The 15,166-nt window shown below is 41.0% G+C and overlaps 1 protein-coding gene across 1 annotated transcript in view; it reads left to right on the top strand.

Annotated features, from left to right (window-relative positions):
• Nucleotides 1-1,603: 1,603 nt before the first annotated feature.
• The window catches only part of HTR2C (5-hydroxytryptamine receptor 2C), a 392,965-nt gene continuing 379,402 nt past the window's right edge, over nucleotides 1,604-15,166 (top strand). The window contains exon 1 of the mRNA XM_036454459.2: nucleotides 1,604-2,139. The gene's annotated coding sequence lies outside the window, so the exon portion shown is untranslated. The remainder of the gene's footprint in view (nucleotides 2,140-15,166) is intronic.

Here is a 15,166-nt window from a genome sequence, read left to right as displayed (position 1 = left end):
AATACGTACGTTTTCTTTTCAATATTTATAAAGAACTGTTCGCTAACCGAGCATTTCTAAAGATGTTCGCCGGGTGCAGTTCGTGGACTTGGCAGGGCTGTCGCCGCCACCTGTGCAGCATCGCACAGTAGCATTCAACAGATGCTTTGAGAAAACTGCGATGGGCTTTTGCTCCGGGAAACAGAACTCTGGTTTGGACAGTTAGGTTCGCTACCGAATTAAATTTCAAAACCGGCTAAGTGTCTGAGTTCAGTGGGGATGGAGGGAATCGAGGATTGGAAATAGACCGAAAAGTTCCTTTCACACATCGAGAAATCGAGAAATCTAGGCACAGAGAAAAGTGACACAGAAGAAGGAAGGACTGGATCCTTATTATTGCTCCTACTTCCTTCCCCACCATTCACTTTTGGAGCTATTGAGACAACCCGGGCCCCAGCCATACGCTCCCTTCCCCTCAGCTCTCTGTGGGGTTCTCTGCACGGTTCCCCGTAGCATCTTCCAGATAATTGTAGCTCTGTATTCCTGTGCCAAGTAGTTGAACCAAGTCTCCATCTCCATCTTCCACCCAGCTACCTCCGCTTGACAGGGAGCCAGTCCCATTCTCCTACCCGGAGCTCTAGCTACAGTGCTGCGGAGCCCACTCCCATTACATCTTAGGAGAAAACTGCTCAGGCACATTCTTGGTGAGAGCAGGGACCAAAAACAAAGTGTTAAGCTTGGTTTTGGTGTCTTGGCCAAGGTGGTCCTGACTGCCCTTGTCTGCGCGGGCAACCAGGACACAGCAGGCAACTGCCAGGCGCAGGGGAGTCCCTGGGAAGAGGTCCGCTTGCTGGTTGCAGCTTGGCATCCTGTACATTAGTTGCCAAAAGGGAACTTTTATGGTTTGCCCCCTATCCCTCTGCCTTAACCAGACACTGCAGTCCTCGCAGCGGCAGGTTAACCAACTGGCTGTGGGCCCCGGGCTCTGTGTTAGAGAAATATGGGCAGCCCAGCCTCAGAAAGCCTCAGGAGCGGCCTTTGGGTGTCATTCTAAGTACTCTGTGGGGGTCCAGTAGGGTCAAGAAGGGAGCTAAATTGTGCCCCCTTGAGCCACTAAGTCCAAAGGCTTTCTTATGTACTCCTGCATTTGGTGCTGGGGGCAAGGGTGGGATCACCCTTTGCACACTAAAAGCATTTGACCCTGTGGGTGCCTCAGTTCCTCTTTTTGGGAAAAAAAGGGACAGGAGACCCTCGGAGGGAGTTTTCAACCTCGGTGAAACTTCTAAAATTTGAGAAGTGTTTGTTGAACTTAGATGTTCAGAGGACTCTGTGTGTTGGGGAGAGGTATTCTTTGAATCTTTAAGAGTGCATTCCTGAGACAGCCCCCCACCATGACTGACCCCAGTTTCCCCCAGTCTCCAGGCCTCAGGAATCACGTCAATCACTGCAGCCACCGCCACCACCTTGGGGTCTCGCGCCCCCTGCCAGCAGACTGGAATTGCACTGAAAGCGGGGTCAACACAGGCCTCGGATGGGGTAATTCTGAACGCTGATTGGCCGCTCTTGGCTCCGCCCCTCATCTCTCTTTTGGCCCAAGAGCCCAGTGCGGTTTCACCAGCGCTGGGTAGGCGCTCTGGTGCTCGCCGAGGAAGCTCCTTCCTCGGGTGCACTAGGCTTGCCTTTGGAGCAGCTAATCGGAGCCTGCTCCATTGGCTCGCTTGCCCTTCACCTGCGATTGCATACGAACTTTCCTTACCTCTTCTTGAGATCGTTGTCCTTGGAGTCGTCGAGATCGACGTGGTGCTCGTGTGGTGGTCTTCGTCCGCTTAGAATAGTGTAGTTAGTTAGGGGCCATCGAAGAAGAAAGAAGAAGCGATTAGCGCGGAGATGCTGGAGGCGATCAGTTACTATGCCAGAGTGAGATAGGAGCAAGAGCCAAACCTTATCGGGGCAGCAAGGTCGCCCTGAGGAGGTTGACTCGCCGGCGCTTCCAGTCGTGCCGTGCCGAGCTCCCTCCGTTCCTTTGCCTAGGCGCCAGATTGCGGCGCGCAGCGCAGCGCAGGGCTGCCTGGGCTCCGCTGGGCGATTGCAGCCGAGTCCGTTTCTCGTCTAGCTGCCGCCGCGGCTACCGCTGCCTTGTCTTCCTCCTGGACGCTTGTGGTAAGTTGCAACCCTGGGCGGCATTGCTAGCCATAACCTTAACGGTTTAGGAGGGGAGAGTGGGGGATGTGGGGGAGATGGGAGACAGGTCCGGGCTGGTTGCAACCTGCAGGACCGCACTGGCCAGGGCTGGAGGTGGTGGTGGGGGTTTGGGGAGTGGGGAGGGGGTGAGTAGGGCGGGACTTTGAGAGCGCGGATGGCGGAGAGAAGGGGGTCTCTGGGAGAAGAGAAGGGTTTAGGTTCCAGGGGAGGGGCATCAGAGTCTCCAAAGAGGTTGGGATTGGGGACTGGAACTGAAGGCGCAGGGAAGAGGCGGGGATCTGGGAATCTGACTCCGGAAAGAGGAGAGAGAAATGGAAGGCGTGCAGGGGGTCTCAAGAAGTAAGCTAGGGGAAAGGAAGATTGAATGTGGATGTCTGAACAAAGGTTCGGGTTGCGGGTGGTGCACCTGCATTGGGGCTACGGGCTACTGTTTTTAAGAAATCTTATCTCGGGCAAGTGAGAGGGGGGCAAGGCTTGGGACAGTGGAAACAGAGGGGGGCAAAGGATCCTCTATTGTCATTCTAATTGAAAAATGACCCTACTTTTCGGAGGGTCTTAGTGAACACTGGTAACTCCCTGGAGATAAACACTGCGGATCTGTGTCTTGGTTTAACAGCTATTGGCTGAATTTGAACAAGGCTGCTGATGGTCACGTAAGTTTAAGAGGAAAGTATAAGGGCACACAGCGGACCTTTTTATTAGCTTACCTAAGTCACTTGGTGACCATTTTATATTTTGAATGGGATTCTTGCTGAGGCTTCTCCAACGCTGTCTTTTTATTTACTGTTCCTTACTCAGCTTAACCCGACAGGCTTAACATCTTACCTCTGAATTGCTAAACATGAGAACAGGTTGCCATTCCTGAAGCCACATAAAGTTCGTCATTGCAAAACGTGTCTATGTGTCTGTTTCTTTACTGCGCCGTGCCCTTTCCTTTGCTTCCTGAGGCAAAAAAATATTTTGTATTGTGTTTGAGACCCCTTAATTTTAAGCGACATCTCTCCTCCACTCAAATTCAGCGGGCGAGATTTGGCACTTAGAGAATATCTAATTTGGTTGAGAATCACTGCTAGCATCGCAGCTTCTTCATTAATATTTAGCATCACAAGTCCCATGCAAGGAAGCCTCTGATTAAGGAGCTGCTAAGTACATATGTCCCTCACCACGTATCTTTCAGACAGGCTACCTGAGGGAACCTCCCTCTAAGGAGACATAGCTTTGAGCTAAAATGATTAGAATTAGGGGGGACGCTGCAGAGTGAGTAACCCCTGAGCTCCCCAGTTTGCAGACATTTGTGACCATGCACGCGCGCGCGGGTGCACACACACACACACACACACACACACACACACACAGTGGTGCAAAAGGACATTTGGATTACAGAATTTAAATTTTTATTAAGAAGTTTACATATCAGCCATTCTGACCATCAAAAATATGAACATATTAGAAGCAAGGCGACTGTAGTTGACTATGTATGCGTAGCCACAATGAAAAAGGCTAACTGACAGGCCACACGGGGGGGGAAAAAAAGACGATTTCTACTATGATTATTGCATTTCTTTTTCAGTATTTAATACTGAATATCACCCTTTCGGAAGAGTAGAATTTATTTACACTATGATACCCTGATTTTTGGGAGTTATCTACCACCTCCACTACGACTTCCCCCCCCCCCCAAGGGTGGGAGAAATAAAATATTTTTTCTATATTTTGGGGAAGTAGGTTATATAATATTTAATTATTTTTTCATTATTTAAAGATGTTCTTCTGATCACCCAGAGGAGGAAATAAACTATTTATTTGTTTTATCCACACGATTTCTTTTCTAATAGCTTTTATCATCTACAGCAACAAGCCCAATGCAAGTCCTGAAATTTGGAAGGTGGGTAAGGTTTGTGATTGCAATGTCAAGGCAGGATTTGGGGTGCTTAAGCCAACCCTGACGGTGTTTTTCTACCTGCATAATTCAGAGAGAGTTTTTAACTCTTCCTATGCTTTATTGAGGGGCCTAAAATTAGAGCTGCCATGGATGATGGTGATGACTTTTTCAGATAATTACATGACAGGCTTTGGTGCAGTATGAATTCATGGGAAGAGAGGTGAGAACTGACATTTTTGCAAACCTCCTGAATGCCAGACTTGGAGCCAAGAGCTTTACATATATACATTATTTCACAAGGTCTTCAAAGCAAGCCTATGAAGAGGAAGATATTGTTGCTATTTTACTGATGCCATTGGATTCTTTTCTTTTTATTTTTCAAGGTATTATTCCAGATTAAGGCAGTGGAATAAGAAATATTTTTTTATGCTTTTAAGTCTACCTGAAATAAACACATTTGTTTTTTTAGGAGTGAAAGTAAAATCTAAAAAACTCAACATTTCTTATATAATGTTAGGTTAATCCACTAAGGGTTTAAGCAACATGGGCATCTCACCCACAGTGGTTTACAGATAGATTTATCCTCTGGAAAATAAATTCTAAAATCCTGTTTGATTTGTAGGATTATAACTACTGTTTGGAATTTAATTATTTAGGAATATTTCTGATTTAGCTGGTAAATACCTAAATAATAATCTGAGGCCTGCATCAAACCTCAATTATTTTACTGTTCCACTTATTTCCTTCAAGTAAGAATTATTTCTCTTCAACTAAGGGGATCACAAAAATTAAAACAAAATGTGAGAGAGAGCATATCAGTAATCAACATAAAGTATTCTCAGGCCTGAGACTGAAGAAGGTGGCTGCTCTCTGATCCTGCTACCAAATAAAGTCACAAATTATAATGACTCCAGAAGCTTCAGACTAATTGGCCAGTATCATTAAAGAACTTCTTACTACATTACCTTTAGAGTCATGGAATACCTCACAAAATGAGAATATACAGCATTTTTATTGAGATTATATTAATAGAGTATCTGGTAAAACTTAGTGTTGTTTAACAGAAGAAATAATAAACTATGCCCCACTAATGGCTTGGATAGCCATGAGAAAACTGCGAAAACTTGACAATAGTTTGGGGTTAATAACATTATACTATTGTACTAAAACAATGCATTAATATGTTATATGTTAATATAATATGTTACCCTCATTTGATTGTTGTAAAGTACACGAACAGCAAGCATTTTAGAAACTTAAAATTAGTGCACAAACCCTTATTTATTATTAGTAGTAAATATTCATTTGTCACTGCTTCAGGATACCTGTGTTATTTTATCTACAACTTGTATACTATTGAATCTCACGGGGGAAAAAGGTCAACCACCAGCTTAATAAGTGTTACATCAATCAATCGCTCCATCACTGCCTTTCTTCAAAACATTTTAAGGCTTCCTCATATATGACATTGTTGCAAGTAATCTCCATTTTAGACAAATAACATTAAAACCAACCAAGAGGTTACGCTGCACTGTTAGTTAGCTGGTCAAACTGGTCACTAGCAAATTTCATACTAGTGCTCACATGCAGCAACTCTTTTGGCAGTCACTTCTGACATTTTAATGCACAAATGATATAGTAAAAACAGGATTTCAAATAAAAGGCACATGAGCTGAAATCTTAATTATGTTTTTGTCTCCCTATACCCAACATATCTATTTCATCTTGTGTATTCCTCCTTTCCTCCTTTCAGCTATGTTTAAGGCTGTGCCATGTAGAGTTTACTAAGATACTTGCTTATTACATTTAAATGTAGTTGACATTTAATAAAGTCAATCTTGTTCATTAGGGTTAACCTTACTTATATATGACTACTTACATGGTCTAATTTCAGAAGCACTAGAAAACTTTTTGGCCCCCAAAGTAGTAGCCTCCATGGTTTTTCCACAGCACTTGAATTTCATTATTCAGGAATTTTCTCTTTTAATCTTATTCATTGTCTTCTTTAAATACAAATATACACTTAGAGGGATAACATTATCATTACCTATTAATAAATAAGTTGAACTTTACTGACAACTATCAGAAAGCCTTTAGAACTATATTGTCCAATACAATAGCCACCTGCCACATGTGGCTATCTAAATTTGAGTTTAAATTAATCAGAGTTGAATAAAATTACAAAGTGCTGTCCTACAGTCTCACAGATCACATTTCAGCTACTGAACAGCTACATGTGGCTAGTGACTACCTATTGGACAGTACAGATCTAGTCCATCTCCATCACTGCAGACAGTTCTGTTAGACAGCAATATATTAGAGAGTAGGGACTCTCAGCTTTTTCACTGAACACTATCTTCATCTCCTTGCTTTTACCACAACTTGGATTTCTCCTACTAGTATTACTCCTACAGAAGCTTTTCTACTCCCTCACAGATCTATCAAGTGGAGAAAAATCAATTCTTTTATCTCTCCCCACTTCATTAATTTTATTGCTCCTCAATATGTAAGACTTAAAGTTATTGTTGAAAATCTTCTAGTTCCTTTTTTAAACTTCTAACACTCTAGAATATGTCTCTTCTACTTTTATTTAAACAATCCTTTATTGAAGCTTCCACCATTTCCACCTCTCTTGTCTCTGTTGCTTATATTTTCATTAAACTTTTTGGCACATGGCTCTTTCTTTTACTGTCCACTTTTAATCTTGCCATTCTCTGGAGACTTCAATATCTATGAAGATTGCCAAATAACAGTCTAGCCTCATCATGTCTTGACCTCTTTTCCATTGTACTCAGCTTGAGGCCCATTAGCACACATAAAATACATCAATTTCTAAAATCTGAAGTTCAGAAACACTCCCCTCAGATTATGACATTTCCCACCCCCACCCCCTTTTACCTCTGCTTCCCTTGGACCTGCAATATACTAGAGAGTAGGGACCTTCAGAAAGATTACCTGGGCTCTTCCAGAAGCTGTTAGTTATAACGTCCTCTTTAAGTTTCACTTTATTTTCTTCCTAGTGTGACCTTTATGTCAGTCATATCAATGCATCTCATTATTACCAAATATACATTCTTCATAGCCCTTCCACAGCCATCTTTTACCTCCACTATTTTGGGTTAATCTATCCCATTTTCCATTCTGATGGCTGAGCATTAATGAAAAAAGCAACAAAGGTACACATTATGGTCTCCAATCTCAGTTGGGCCCTAAATTCTACTCAGCAATCCTTTTACATGCAAGTTTTACATGTTAACTCCCTTTCCTATATTCCTAGACACATCCACACTTTTACCACTCTTCTCAACTTCTCAATTCCACTCCCATATCCCCTAATTTCAGCAGTCTCACTTTCACATTGTACAGAAAAAACAGAATCTAAAAAAGTATGTAAGGAAGATGTTATCTTTACTAGCTTATCTCTCCTCTGCCTCTAGACTTTTATTATTCCTATCCCACTTCTTTTGCTTTACCTCAGAACAAAAGTACCCCTCCTCTTCTTCAAAGTTAACTTCAACTGTATGCTGGATCCTATTTGCTTCAATATCCTGAAAATCTCATACACAATAGATATTTCTCTTTTTGCAGTGTTTTAATGGTTTCTTTTGGTTCTTTGCCCTCCACATTGAAGCAGAAAAGAACTGGGTTCTCAATATACTTATTTCTTTAGTCCTTTCATAATATTTTTGCATTTATTTAAAAAATCACTATACTAGCCCTAGCAGATTTGACTCAGTGGATAGAGTGTTGGCCTATGGATGGAAGGGTCCTGGGTTCAATTCCAGTCAAGGACACATGCCCAAGTTGTAGGAGTGATTCCTAATGGGGGTGTGCAGGAGGCAGTTGATCAATGATTCTCTCGAATCATTGATGTTTCTATCTCTCTCCCTCTCCCTTCCTCTCTGAAATAAATAAAAAAAATTAAAAATCACTATGCTAATGGATGGAACTTCTGATATACTAGAGGCCTGTTGCAGGAAGATACCTGCAAGAATAGGGCTTCCTGCAACTTGAGCAAAGCAGAGAAGAGAACAAAGCCCTCTTCAGTGGGCTTCCCTACTTACTCCACTGCCTTGCTCGCTGCTTCACTCCCTTCTCCGCAGCTTCGTTCCCTTCTGCAGCACTTGGCTCCCTTCTGCAGTGCTTGGCTTCCTTCTACACTGTCTTCAGTCTTCACTTCTCACCTGTGTTTGCAAATTAACCACCATATTTGTCAGGCTAATTTGCATACTCACTTGATTGGCTGGTGGGCAGAGTGGAGGGATGGTCAATTTGCATGTTTCTCTTTTATTAGCGTAGATGGTAGAACTATAAGTCCCAAAGCTACTCACTGATATAATGATTTTTTTTTTTACCCTTTTGGAAGGTATCTTTTATTAGACTGGTTACTATTTTTTAAAATTATTTTTATTATGGGAAAATAAATATAAAATTTACCCTCATAGATATTTTAATTCACATTGTTGTGCAACCATCATCACCATCCATTCCAATAACTCTTTACATATTGCAAAACTGAAAATTTATACCCATTAAACAATAACTCATCAATCCTCCTTCCCCCAGTACACCCTCTCACTATTTGCCTAATACATGAGTTTTGCTCTCCAAAATCTTTATTTATTAAAATATATTTTTATTGATTTTACAGAGAGGATGGGAGAGGTATAGAGAGTCAGGAATATTAATGAGAGAGAAACATTGATCAGCTGCCTCCTGTACACCCTCTATTGGGGATCAAGCCTGCAACTAAGGTACATGCCCTTGACTGGAATCAAGCCCAGGACTCTTCAGTTCATTACCTGATGCTCTATCCTCTGAACTAAACCAGTTAGGACTTCTTCAAAATTTTAAATTAGCAAGTAGAAATTCATTAGTTTGAAGGTTCCTTATCCTCCTGTTATTGGATATTGATCTACCTCAGCTTTTCCTGCTCCTATTGCTAAGCATCTGAATATTTTTCAAGTAAGTTAAAAACTTTTCACTATCCATGCTTATCTGCCAAATTAGTCAACTGTAAGGTGAAGGTGAATAAAAAGATTTCACCTATATCTTCATAAATAAAAATTTTAGAATTTCAGCAAGTATGTGTTAAGGACCTACTGTATGCCCAATACTTTGCTGGATTTTAGAGAAGTGATTACACAATACTTCCCTAAAGAAGCCAATAGTCCTATTAGAAAAGATAATATATATATATATATATATATATATGCCTAAGTGACCAAATGACCAGTCTCTATGATGTGCACTCAAAACCAAGGGGCAGGCACTCAATGCAGGAGCTGCCTCCAGATGGTCAGTGCACTCCCACAGCCAACCTCCTGCAGTCTCTTGCCCCTGGCTGGCCACCTTGATTGGCCCCCTATCGCTGGTCAGGTCGAGGGACCCTACCCATGCAAGAATTCATGTACTGAGCCTCTAGTATAATAATAGACTTCTGAATTTTATGATACAGACTATGCTGATTTCTTTCTTTCCTATCTTCCCATTCAGGATTAATTAAGGAAAAATAGACCAGTCACTTATTCTACTTTGGCCTTGGTTTTTACAACTATAAAACTAGTGAGTTACATACTAGGTGATCTTTCTGTAAGGTGCCTTCAAACTAACCTTTTTATTAAAAAAAAAATACAAAAACTACTGTGGCTAAATGACTTACATTCCTAAGGTTACAAATCTTGAGATGTAAATTGTATGAATATATAAAATGGAGAAAAGAATATGGAGAAAATGCTCACAAATTTTACCACTGAAATTAAATTAGAATTCAAAAATGAAAAACATTGAAAACTTTGAAAAGTAATACATTATTATAAAGTAATTTGCTTTCTTAACTTTAGTTTTATAATTTACTTTGAGTATGTATCATTTTCAGAAAAGCAACCAAATTAGTTCATATTTATAGTGGATATTCTTAGTCCTTTAATTAAGAGTGAACCAATAATGTAAAATAAAAGTACATTTATTCTGTAGCATAACAAAAAACACATTTATGACAAAACATACATTGTTAGAAAAAAAAATTAAAATACTCTATCACTCCTCACAAATATTTTTAAACATATTTTATTGATTTTTAGGGAGAGGGAGAGAGACATAGAAACATCAGTGATGAGAGATAATCATTGATTGGCTGCCTCCTGCACACCCCCTACTGGGGATGGAGCCTGCAGTCCAGGCATGTGCCCTTTACAGGAATCAAACCTGGGACCCCTCAGTCTGCAGGTTGATGCTCTATCTATTGAGCCAAACCACCTAGGGCCTCACAATTTTTTTAACTTTTGCATGATAATTGAAACAATACTTATTCTATCTTCCTTGGAGTCATTCTTGGACCACCTTTATTTATTCTCAATTAAATCTATCACTATAGCTTCTGAATTATGCTTACAAAATGCTGCTTAAATGTGTCCCCTTTTTCGTTCCTATTGTGAACATAGAATTTTAGTGGTAGTCCTTTAAAGCTTACTTCAAGCTACTCCTCAATTTTATGTTTGAACTTTAAAGATCTCCCACTGCTACCACAAAGTGGCCCAATTCCGTGGGCAAAGCAAATATATGGTTAATAATATCCAGATGCCAATATAGCTGTCAAATGTCAAGATGAAATGAAGAGATTATAAGGTGGCTCATAAAGTAATGAGCTACAGGTAATGGGTAACATTGGGAAATGACTTCAGACAATCTCATACTTAATTCAGAGATCCACATACTGTTTTATTAAGGCATGGGGTGGGGAAAGGTGAAGGGCATTATGCAGACTATGATTATTAAGAAGCCATACTTAAATTCAAATTTGTTATAATTTTGTATGTTCAGTGTAAAAAGACTTCTACCATATAAAAATCATCTAGGTTGACATCCACATACATCTCAGATTAGAAAGAACATAAACATTGTTTGCACCATTTAAGTGCCACTTAGCACATTGTATTGTATTTTGTTATCGATATTTTTATTTTATATTTCAGGATCTCTTATGAACCAGGCATGATGTTTAAGGTCTTATACGCATTAGATCATTTTTTTACTTTTACAAAAATCTTTAATGTTTATAGTATTACATATATCCCCCTCCCCCCTCATTGACCTGTAAGAATTTTTTTTTAACTGCTGCATACTATTCCATGGTATAGATGTACCATAGCCTTTTTATCCATTCGTCTACTGATGGGCACCTAGGCTATTTCCAGAGTTTAGCTACTGTAAATTGTGCTGCTATGAGCATAGGGAAACTGGAGAATATTATACTAAGCAAAATAAGCCAGAGAAAGACAAGCATCACATCATCTCACTCCTATGTGGAATCTAATGAACAAAATGAACTGATGAACAAAATAGATCCATATATATATATTACTTTTTAATTTGAGCCTTAACCTTTCCTATTGAATTATGAATTCACACAGGATGAAATTATATGTTATTCATGTTTATACCTCCACCCCAATTATCCTCCTCATATAACATTACACAAATTCATTACAAATTCTGGATTTTTATTTTTTATTGTTTAATTTAAAAAATATATATATTTTATTGATTTTTTTCAGAGAGGAAGGGTGAGAGATAGAGAGCTAGAAACGTTGATGAGAGAGAAACATCAACCAGCTGCCTCTTGCACACCCCCTACCGGGGATGTGCCCGCAACCAATGTACATGCCCTTGACCGGAATCGAATCTGGGACCCCTCAGTCTGCAGACCGACACTCTACCACTGAGCCAAACCGGTTTCGGCAAACTCTGGATTTTTAAATTATATATTTCTGAATAATCTAACCTAATAATAGAGTAATATGCAAATTAACCATTACTCCACTATACAAGCCATGCCCATCAGCCACTCCCACTGGCCAATCAGAGAGAGTATGCAAATTAATCCAACAAATATGGTGGTTAATTTGCATATGCCGAGGGTGGGAGGAGTGAAGACTGAACACAGCATAGAAGGAAGAGGGAGGGAAGGTGGAAAGCAAGGTGGCTGTGCCTGTTGGAGAGAAAGCACTAGCAGTGTGTGCTGGGCAGGGCAGGGAGAGGTGCACAGCCTTGGTGCACGTGGCCCCAGAGGCAGCGGTGGTGGCCGGCTCTGCAGGTCGGGGCACACAGCATGAGCAGCCACAGAGATGGTGGTGGAGGTGGCCACAGGTGGGGTGGTGGGTGTGGGATGGGAGGGCATGCCCCACCCTTCCCACCACAGAGGAAGAGGTAGGGGGATGGGAGAGGTGCAGGTGGTGGGAGGGAAGCCCACCAGAAGTCTTGCAGGAGTATTCCTGCAACAGGTGCCTAGTCCTAATATATAAAAAGCCAGGGGCCATCACTACTGAAACAACCAGACAGACAACCAAACAGCAGGCAGTGTGGGGCGACAAGGCTGGCAGGGAGGTTAGTGAGGGACAATCAAATGACTGAACAGCAAGCTGCATGGGGCAACCAGGCTGGCAGGGGGGACAGTTGGGGGTGACCAGGCCAGCAGCGGGGGGAGGGGGCAGTAAGAGATGATCAGGTTAGCAGGCAGAGGCAGTTAGGGGTGACCAGGCTGGCAGAAGGGGGTATTTGGGGGTGACCAGGCCAGCAGTGGGGGCAGTAAGGGGTGAGCAGGCTGACGGGGGGGGGGCATTTATGGGGCAAGAAGGCCAGATGGGAGGGGCAGTTGGGGTGCCCAGGTGGACAGAGCGGGTCAGTAAGAGGTGATCAGGTCAGCAGGCAGAGGCAGTTAGGGGAGACCAGGCTGGCAGGCAGGTGAGCAGTTAGAAGCCAGTGGTCCTGGATTGTGAGAAGAATGTTAGACTGCTGGTTTAGGCCCAATCTCTGAGATCAGGCCTAAACTGACTGTTGGAAATACCCCAAGGGGTCCCAGATTAGAGAGGGGGCAGGCTGGGCATGAATTTTGTGCATCAGGCCTTTAGTCTTATATAATAAAAGATTAATATGCAAGTTGACTGCATATTAGCAGTCAACTTGCATATTAGCTCCCCCCCACCCCATGTGTGAATTTTGTGCATCAGGCCTTTAGTCCAATATAATAAAAGGCCAATATGCAAGTTGACTGGTTGCTATGACATGCACTGACCACCAGGGGGCAGACACTCAACACAGGAGCTGCTCCCCTGTGGTCAGTGTGCTCCCACACAGAGAGCACCACTCAGCCAGAAGTCAGAGTCATGACTGGTGAGCGCAGCATCTGTGGCAGAGCCTCTCCCACCTCCACGGCAGCACTAAGGACCCCTTGGGGGATGTCCACCTGTAAGAGGGCACAGACGTGCTAAGGGACCCACCCCCATCCCCAGTGCATGAATGTTGTGCACCAGGCCTCTAGTAAATAGATAAAAGTACAGAAGTACTGTGGGAAAAGGCTTTTAGAGTATAAATTTAGAGTTAAATGACAGGTTCTAGTCTTTCATGAGCCTCTACATTCTTAGCTGTTAAAGTAAATCAGGCTGAATGGTTACTAAGATCATGTTAAAAGATACAATCTTATGAGAATACTGATAGTTTACTAATTCTAAAGATTCACTTTAAATAGTAATGCTCAGGTAGTTGATTTTTATAGCCCAGAAAATAATGGTCATGATTCCTTAACTACTTAAGAAATCCTTGAACAAACTAAAGACATTTCATACTTTGGACCTTGATCTTGTCAATTTCTATTCATTCCCATGAGCTAAATGTGTAAGGATCCATTATTTAAAAATTAGGAATGAGTAAAAATGTCTCCCCTTTTTAAATTTTCTTCTTTAAAAAAATATATATTTTATTGATTTTTTACAGAGAGGAAGAAGAGTTAGAAACATCGATGAGAGAGAAACATCAATCAACTGCCTCCTGCACACCCCTACTGGGGCTATGCCTGCAACCAAGGTACATGCCCTTGACTGGAATCAAACTGGGACCCTTCAGTCAATGAGCCAACGCTCTATCCACTGAGCCAAATCAGTCAGGGCCTTTTTGTATTTTCTTACTTAAATTTAAGAAATCATTGGCTATCCATAACAAATTAAACATAGCCATTTTAAATTAACCTGTCTGTAGATACAAATCTTCCATAATATTCATTAATATCTTACTGAATATTAATGTTATCAATGCTTAGTTTATGATTGAGCCTCATGATTCGTATACATTTTTGGGGTCACCCTGTATATTCTTAGATTTAATTGGATACATAACTTACTACTTTGTAGAGGGCTTAAAAAAAATAAACTTGTGAACAAATAATTCACCTGAAGGCCTTAAATTACACTTCATATATTTTCCCCTGAACCAGAACTTTTCTTTTATGAGAAGAATTCAGTTTAGCATATTTGTATTTGTACTCAGAACTGATTCTTTGAGGGTGACTCTAGGTTGTAAGAAGAGAACAAGAAAGTCATTTATAGCTGTTCATGACTTCTCTTTGTGATATATATATTTATCTAGCTAATTTTTAAAACATTTTTTTATTTATTTCAGAGAGGAAGGGAGAGGGAGAGAATCATCAATGGGGATTGAGCCCACAACCCGGTCATGTGCCCTTGACTGTAATCAAACCCAGGACCCTTTAGTCTGCAGGTTGATGCTTATCCACTGAGAAAAACAGCCTAAGGCAACATCTAGTTAATTTACCACCATTTTCAATGAATCTAAATTTATACCATTTGTGTTGCTATAAAATAACTTCAAATGAATTATTCAAACTTTTGTCATAAGCTAGATTTGAACTTATGGCACAGAAGCCTACTCTAGATCTAGTGGAGATAACCTGTATATTTCTATCATCACTGAAGAAATATTTTTGAAGTTTAGTTATATGTGACATTGCAAAAATATGGCAGAGAGTGTAGCATTTATTCTTAAAGTCACAGAACTGTCAAGGTGGTATTTAATTAAGATTGTTTGTGTGGTATGGTTCCTACCATAAAGGAACTTACATTTGGTAGGATAAAATATGTGAACATGTAACAAAAATTGAGCAGTTATATAATGAAGTACTAAATTATGTGCTATGAACAAACAAAGAGAGAGATAATAAGGGGAATTTTCTTGGAACACATAGAAACCGAACTAGAGCCTGAGGATAACTAAGGTTTGAGTTGACACAGAGTAAGGAAAACATTCCAAAAG

This window comes from Pipistrellus kuhlii, unplaced genomic scaffold, assembly GCF_014108245.1.
Source record: "Pipistrellus kuhlii isolate mPipKuh1 unplaced genomic scaffold, mPipKuh1.p scaffold_m20_p_29, whole genome shotgun sequence".
Lineage (NCBI taxonomy): Eukaryota > Metazoa > Chordata > Mammalia > Chiroptera > Vespertilionidae > Pipistrellus > Pipistrellus kuhlii.
Note: the sequence above shows the minus strand (reverse complement) of the source record. Positions and strands in the feature narration are given on the sequence as shown.